The sequence below is a fragment of the Sinocyclocheilus anshuiensis genome, unplaced genomic scaffold (assembly GCF_001515605.1).
Source record: "Sinocyclocheilus anshuiensis isolate Anshui unplaced genomic scaffold, SAMN03320099.WGS_v1.1 scaffold64, whole genome shotgun sequence".
NCBI classification, from domain to species: domain Eukaryota; kingdom Metazoa; phylum Chordata; class Actinopteri; order Cypriniformes; family Cyprinidae; genus Sinocyclocheilus; species Sinocyclocheilus anshuiensis.
The window spans coordinates 815666-821825 of NW_015557063.1; the positions used below are offsets into that span (position 1 = coordinate 815666).

The 6160-nt window shown below is 37.3% G+C and overlaps 2 protein-coding genes across 5 annotated transcripts in view; one reads left to right on the forward strand and one right to left on the reverse strand.

Moving 5' to 3' along the window:
* Window positions 1-6160, reverse strand: part of LOC107676530 (O-acetyl-ADP-ribose deacetylase MACROD1-like) — a 74072-nt gene that overhangs the window by 52175 nt on the left and 15737 nt on the right. The window lies entirely within an intron of this gene.
* LOC107676529 (leucine-rich repeat transmembrane protein FLRT1-like) overlaps window positions 1-6160 on the forward strand; it is a 38364-nt gene that overhangs the window by 24692 nt on the left and 7512 nt on the right. For 2 of the 3 annotated variants that reach the window (XM_016471089.1, XM_016471090.1), the window contains exon 2: window positions 3791-4234. The gene's annotated coding sequence lies outside the window, so the exon portion shown is untranslated. Of the gene's footprint in view, window positions 1-3790; window positions 4235-4600; window positions 4651-6160 lie in introns of those variants that run through there. The other variant, XM_016471091.1, reaches the window with a different exon arrangement.

The window sequence follows — 6160 nt, forward strand, 5'->3', positions numbered from 1 at the left end:
GACTAAAACTAGACTAAATGTCATCAGTTTTCGTCGACTAAAACTAGACTAAATGTCATCAGTTTTCGTCGACTAAAACTAGACTAAAATGTCATCAGTTTTCGTCGACTAAAACTAGACTAAATGTCATCAGTTTTCGTCGACTAAAACTAGTTGAAAATAGTCATGGATAATTCTGACTAAAATTAGACTAAATGCTCAGACTTTTAGTTGACTAAAACTTGACTAGACTAAAAAGAGTATGAACGTGACTAAAACTAATAAAAACTAAAATGACAGCTTCACACAAAGACTAGACTAAAACTAAAATTAAAACAGGCCGCCAAAAACAACACTACTGAGCAATGAATTAGACCGCTTCCTAAAAAGAAGCTTGAAGTATCATTAGCAGAAGACAGATCTGTCATTTTTTTGAACGTGACAACTGTAGAATATTCTAGAGCACTTACAATTCTAACACAGAGTCCCATTGACGAAACCTTTTTAAAACAGAACTGCACTGTGGACTATCACTACAACACTGTAGCCTGGAGGCCTAGAGCACTAGTTTCGCAGGCATGTGCTGATATGGGAACTGAAAAATATCCTGACATACAAGTATGCCCTCCGGCCAATGCTCTGCTATTACGGCGTCTATATTCGTAGCCCCAATGTAAGCCACATACACACATACAGTCAATCACTGTTCAGTAAAATACCACAATTCCTGAGGGCCCTATACCAATCATGTCATATTAACCAAGTTTACTGCAAGGGACCAGACAGTAACACAAAGCTCTCCAGTTGTTTACATTGTTAGCCAGCCAATACAACAACGTTATTTATCAGTGCTTGTTGTGAATGAATAATAAACTGGATTTGCTGGGGAATAATTATTTCATGATTTGCTTGAGTAATATTTTATGACAAAGCTGTGTGAGGAACAAGATAGACCATTAAGACTTCATGCTCCTTCATGATCCTAAGACAAAGCCCAGTGAGTCTGTCTTTGTGTCAGTGCTGTGAATATGTGTTGTTGTGGAAACTGGGCCTGACAGTCATTTCTGCCACCAAATTTGATTCCAATAGGTTCATCAATCTTCCTTCTTTCCTTTCCTCCTCCATCTGCCCCTCTCTCTCTTTTCCATTCTCTCTCCCTTTCGCCGCAAATGAGAAATTGAAAGGCAGAGATGGGTAGGTTACGTGCACAGGATGGTAAAAATGTTAGACATGGGCTTGTACACATATGCATGGACACGAACACATATACACAGACGCACTCACCCTCAAACATGCAAGGGCATACAAATAAAAGCACAGATCTGTCACCATTCTAATAACTTTAAGAATGGAGGACATCTTTACCATCAGCAATATTAACAAACCTGGAGCAGTGGAACTGCACCACCCTACTCCAGGTGAACATTATTACTGTCCATTTTCAGCATTTACTCAAGCACGTCTGGGGATGGAGGTCAGTGCGAGCATGACAGCAGCACTGATATAACCTCTTATCATTTCTCATCATAATCTCTTCCCTAATGTGACTGCCCCATTATACCATACGAGAGAGAGAGAGGCAGAGTGAGAAAGGTGAACAGAGAAGGGCAACGGGCTGTGTATTTGTCTGGTTTTACACTCGCTAGACATTTTAAGGCATCTGTCTCAATAGGCGTTAGCCTTTTCTGCTATCTAAGAGCATTGATTGGCGAAAATTCCCCAATACGTTCATTGATTTTAATTAGCCTTCTTTGTCCTTATTACTTCTCCTCTCCTCAATTCCCTTTACATTAGCTATGTGCTTTGGAAATGCTCCCTGTCTCCTCACACACGTGGTACTATGGGCCTCCGCTGATCCATCTTCACCAGGCTGCTACATCCACATGGTGCAATACATTTCTGCAATAATGTTTTTGATCACTCCCAATCTCTGACTGGACCGTGAAAAAGCAATTAGACTGGGAGCCAGTGGGGCCCAGAGGAGACTTTCAACATCACAAACACAAATCAACCACGTCAGGCTTGGGAATTTAAACAGATTCAGCACACTATGATACAAAGAGAGTTAACAGTTGCTGGTTCAGACGCTCAGTCCCAAAGCAGTAGTTCTAGAAGACATAAACAACAAACACTCAAAGCGAAAATCTAAATATATGGAAAAAATACACTAGGCATAATTTCAGACTCACCTAAAAAACTTAATTGGTCTCAGAAATCTGGTAGGAAAAAAATCTTGGTCTGTCTTTACCTAATACAGAGAATTGAGTCAGAACAGACATCACAGACACCCATCATTTCTTGCCCTACCTCAGTCTTGTCAACAATGTGACCCAGTTTGCAACAATATGGGTGTGCCTTGATTTCTGCATTTTTGGTCCTGGCTGGCTTAGAGCAGTCTGTAAAAGAGATTTTCCACTTAATTCTGCACACTGAACTTGACTTCACCATTTTCAGAGTTGATATTCTTTGAAATACAGTTCTTTTTAGAGAGAGACACACTGTTGACACTAGTGTTGTCACGGTACCAAAATTTCAGTATTCGGTACCAATACCAGTGAAAATACACGGTTCTCTGTAACAATTTCGGTACCAAAGCAAAACACAAAAACATGCTAATTAAAAAATTTGACTATACTTTAATTTAATCCAAACTGTGTACATATAATTTTAAATGAAAACCTTCTAGAGTTATTCAGCCAAGAATAACAACTAATTAAGTTAGCTAAAAAAAAAAAAAAAAAGCCCAGAACTGCTTTTCTAACTGATATGACATATGACACAAACAATGTTAACCATTTGTACATTCTTTAACACGCATATTTTAGATTCACAATTCATTTAAAATCCTCTGGTGTGTAAAAATAGTAAATATCATCATGTCCTCCTATTTTTTTTTTTCCCTAATAAAAGTTATAGGAGCATTAAATAGTTAATAAAAACTTAATTTTAATGCTCATTATATTAGCGTTAGCCGCGCTTATGCTAACGATTAACTACTCTAATAACAGCAATGTTCATTTCAATCCGACATTCAAATTAAAATATTGAATAATATTCATAACAGAAGCGGTGTTTCCCACAGACTTGCTCTCTATTTGTGGCGGCATATATATGCAAATTAATTATCTGCCAGCAGGAGGCGCTGTTGGAGTGGTAGATATTGAGGTTTCCCCGGTAACGGCTGTACACAAAGCAGCGCTCTGCTCAAAAAAACACTGCTTTATCAGACATTACATGCAAGATTAAATGAAACGGACATCCAATTTTCTGAAGACAGTCGGATTCCTTTAGAAATACAGTGATATAAAAACACCCGCACCGGGTTTCGATTTTGAAACGTGCAGTGCTCATGTTAATTCAACAAAGTCAAAGCCTTTTGGAAAATCTATTTGTGGCAGTCAGTAAATCAATGTATGGGAAACAGCCTCACTTATGCTAACGATTAACTACGCTAACGGCGATGTTCATTTCAATCCGACATTCAAATTAAAATATTGAATAATATTCATAACAGAAGCGGTGTTTCCCACAGACTTGCTCTCTATTTGTGGCGGCATATATATGCAAATTCATTCTCTGCCAGCAGGAGGTGCTTGTAGGGCAGGAGAGATAGAGGTTTCCCTGGTAACGGCTATACACAAAGCAGCGCTCCGCTCACAAACGCTGCTCAGGCATTACAGACAAGATGAAATGAAAATAACGTTTTCATTTATTTAGTACCGACTTTTGACAACACTAGTTGACACACTGAATATAAAAGTCTTCTTTTCTGTTCTGGCACTCTAATTCACTGAAAATGTTTTCTTCACAGGTAACACGGTCTCAAAGATGAGGGGTTACAACATCCCCGTGTTCCGTCAATCCTCATTCAAGAAAACACAATCATCATGATGTCAACTTTGAAGGACACACTGCAACTTGAATACACATCATCGCCTCGGATATACTCTTGCTGTACAGAAGTGATGAAAATTCTGGCTGCTTCTATTGATTGACACTGGAACTGAAAGCTGAAAACTCCCAGGGTGTTTCTGGTTGATGTTATCCTTATTTCAGTGCCTACAATTCATAGGAATCCTACAGTAAAGGGCTGCAATTTTCATTGGTCACTTAAATTGAAGGACATAGAGAATCAAGATGACCTTCAGCCCTTGATCAATTTCCTATCTTGAATTAAGAGGACGATTGTCACTGTTCAAACTCTTGACTGCTCAGACCTACCAGCCAAAGGACAATGTGGAAGAATCGCTAGATGGTAAGAACAGTCATTTTTAATTCTGTTGTAAATAATACAATATGAATACAGTATGAAAATGTGTAAAGAGTTGTGTGGCTGGATAAAAAAAGATTTGTGCAGCAGAACAATATCCTTTTATATTGACAACAGAATTGAAGTAGACACCAAAATGAAAATAAAGACTCAAGAGAAGGATCAAAAAAGCAGATTTAGGCAGAATGAAAATTCAGGATTGACACAGGAGGATCAGCAGGATATAGAGGAAAGAAAAAAAAAACAGTATGATTAAAGAGGAGTATAAAAAGAGATTATAAGAGATTACAGATGTACAGTGGGCGGTTATGGAGATGGCCGTGATGAAAACCTTCTTCAGATCATAGAAACATTTGAATGAAGGATAGAGAAACAGACAAGAGATGCAGAACAGAGAGAAGGTAAAGTTAACCTGCCTACACACAAATGTTTCAAACCGTGCAGCAAGTTAGAGATGGAGCTTCTCGCGGTCACTCTGCCATCTAAAGGCAAACTTGCAAGTTGTTTTGTGCATCAACACCACAGTGCTCTGACAGCCCCAAAAACAAAAATTACGTTGCTATATTTTACTAGCTTTTACTAAACGTATGAAAAAAATGACTTTAGCATAAAGGCATGTTTCAAGGTATTCAAGAGGCCTTTTTACTATTTTCTTTTTTCTCTGTTTTCGGGCTCCCTCTTCTCTTTGTGAAAATACACAAGCCTGAGAGACAGCTGATTTTTTTTTCTTTTTCTAAAAATACCCAAATGTATACCCCCTGGGAGAGCCATTAAATGTGACATTTAAATTGCTTCCATTTTCATGCAATGCACCTCATTTAAAATGAGAGACAGACATAAAAAGGAGAGAGTCAAAGTGACAACAATGATATCTGATTTTTAAAAAAGCAGTATTTTTGCTAATCGTTTACTTGGAATGTTATAAACATTGTCTGTAGTCAAAGCAAACAAGATGAAAGTGTTTCCAATAAAATGGAATAATTTCCAATAATTCTCTTCCTAATTTCATCACTATTTCTCCATGTCAAAACCTCATCAATTCATTTTGCATGGGTGCTAGCACTGTTTAAGGGTTTGTTTTGCATGTAGTTGCTGCCTAAGGTAACAGCGTTTGTAACCAAGAGTAAGCCAACCAACTCCCATCTGGCCTGGCCTGCAACACAAACAACCTTGAGTTCAATCCCATAGGATGGCAGGCAGCAAAAAGAATGAGTCCCCAGCAGAGAGCAATGCACACCAACCCTTCACACATAAATACTCACAAAAACAAGTACATTTTGGATTAGTCACATAGGAGTATGTTAATGTCTCAAAATTGTGCACAAATGTACATTTTAATGGGCCAAAAAAATTTCCTTTACAAAAAGAAAATATGCGACAAGCTTTAAATTATACAACTATAATGTAATTAAAACACATTTTTTCCTGGAATACAAGGGCATAAGATGCAACAGATTCCTGATTGGTTCTTAATAGGGCTGCAAAATTAATCGAATTTCTAATCGCAATTACAATTATGGATGCCACAATTACGTAATCGTTCAAAGCGGGAATTAATCATCCATGTGTTATTCTGCACGCTTAAGATATGTTTTTTTCTTTCTATATGTTATCTTAAGGGGTTTTCCATTGTTTTAGTTTTAGTATAACATTATAATACCATTCATATTTTTACTTTTTTTATAATTTAAAGAAGAAACCGATCCGATGTATAGTTGACATTTGAGGCTTAATACTATAGAAAAGCACTAAAGGTTTTTCAGTTGTTTATTTTCATATAACCATACGGCACGCAGTTGCATCAAACAATGGTATAAACATCATTCAATGTAAATTGTGATAATCGTAATTAATAATCGCAATTACAATTTCAAGGGATTAATCGACAATTATGATTTTTGTCATAATCGT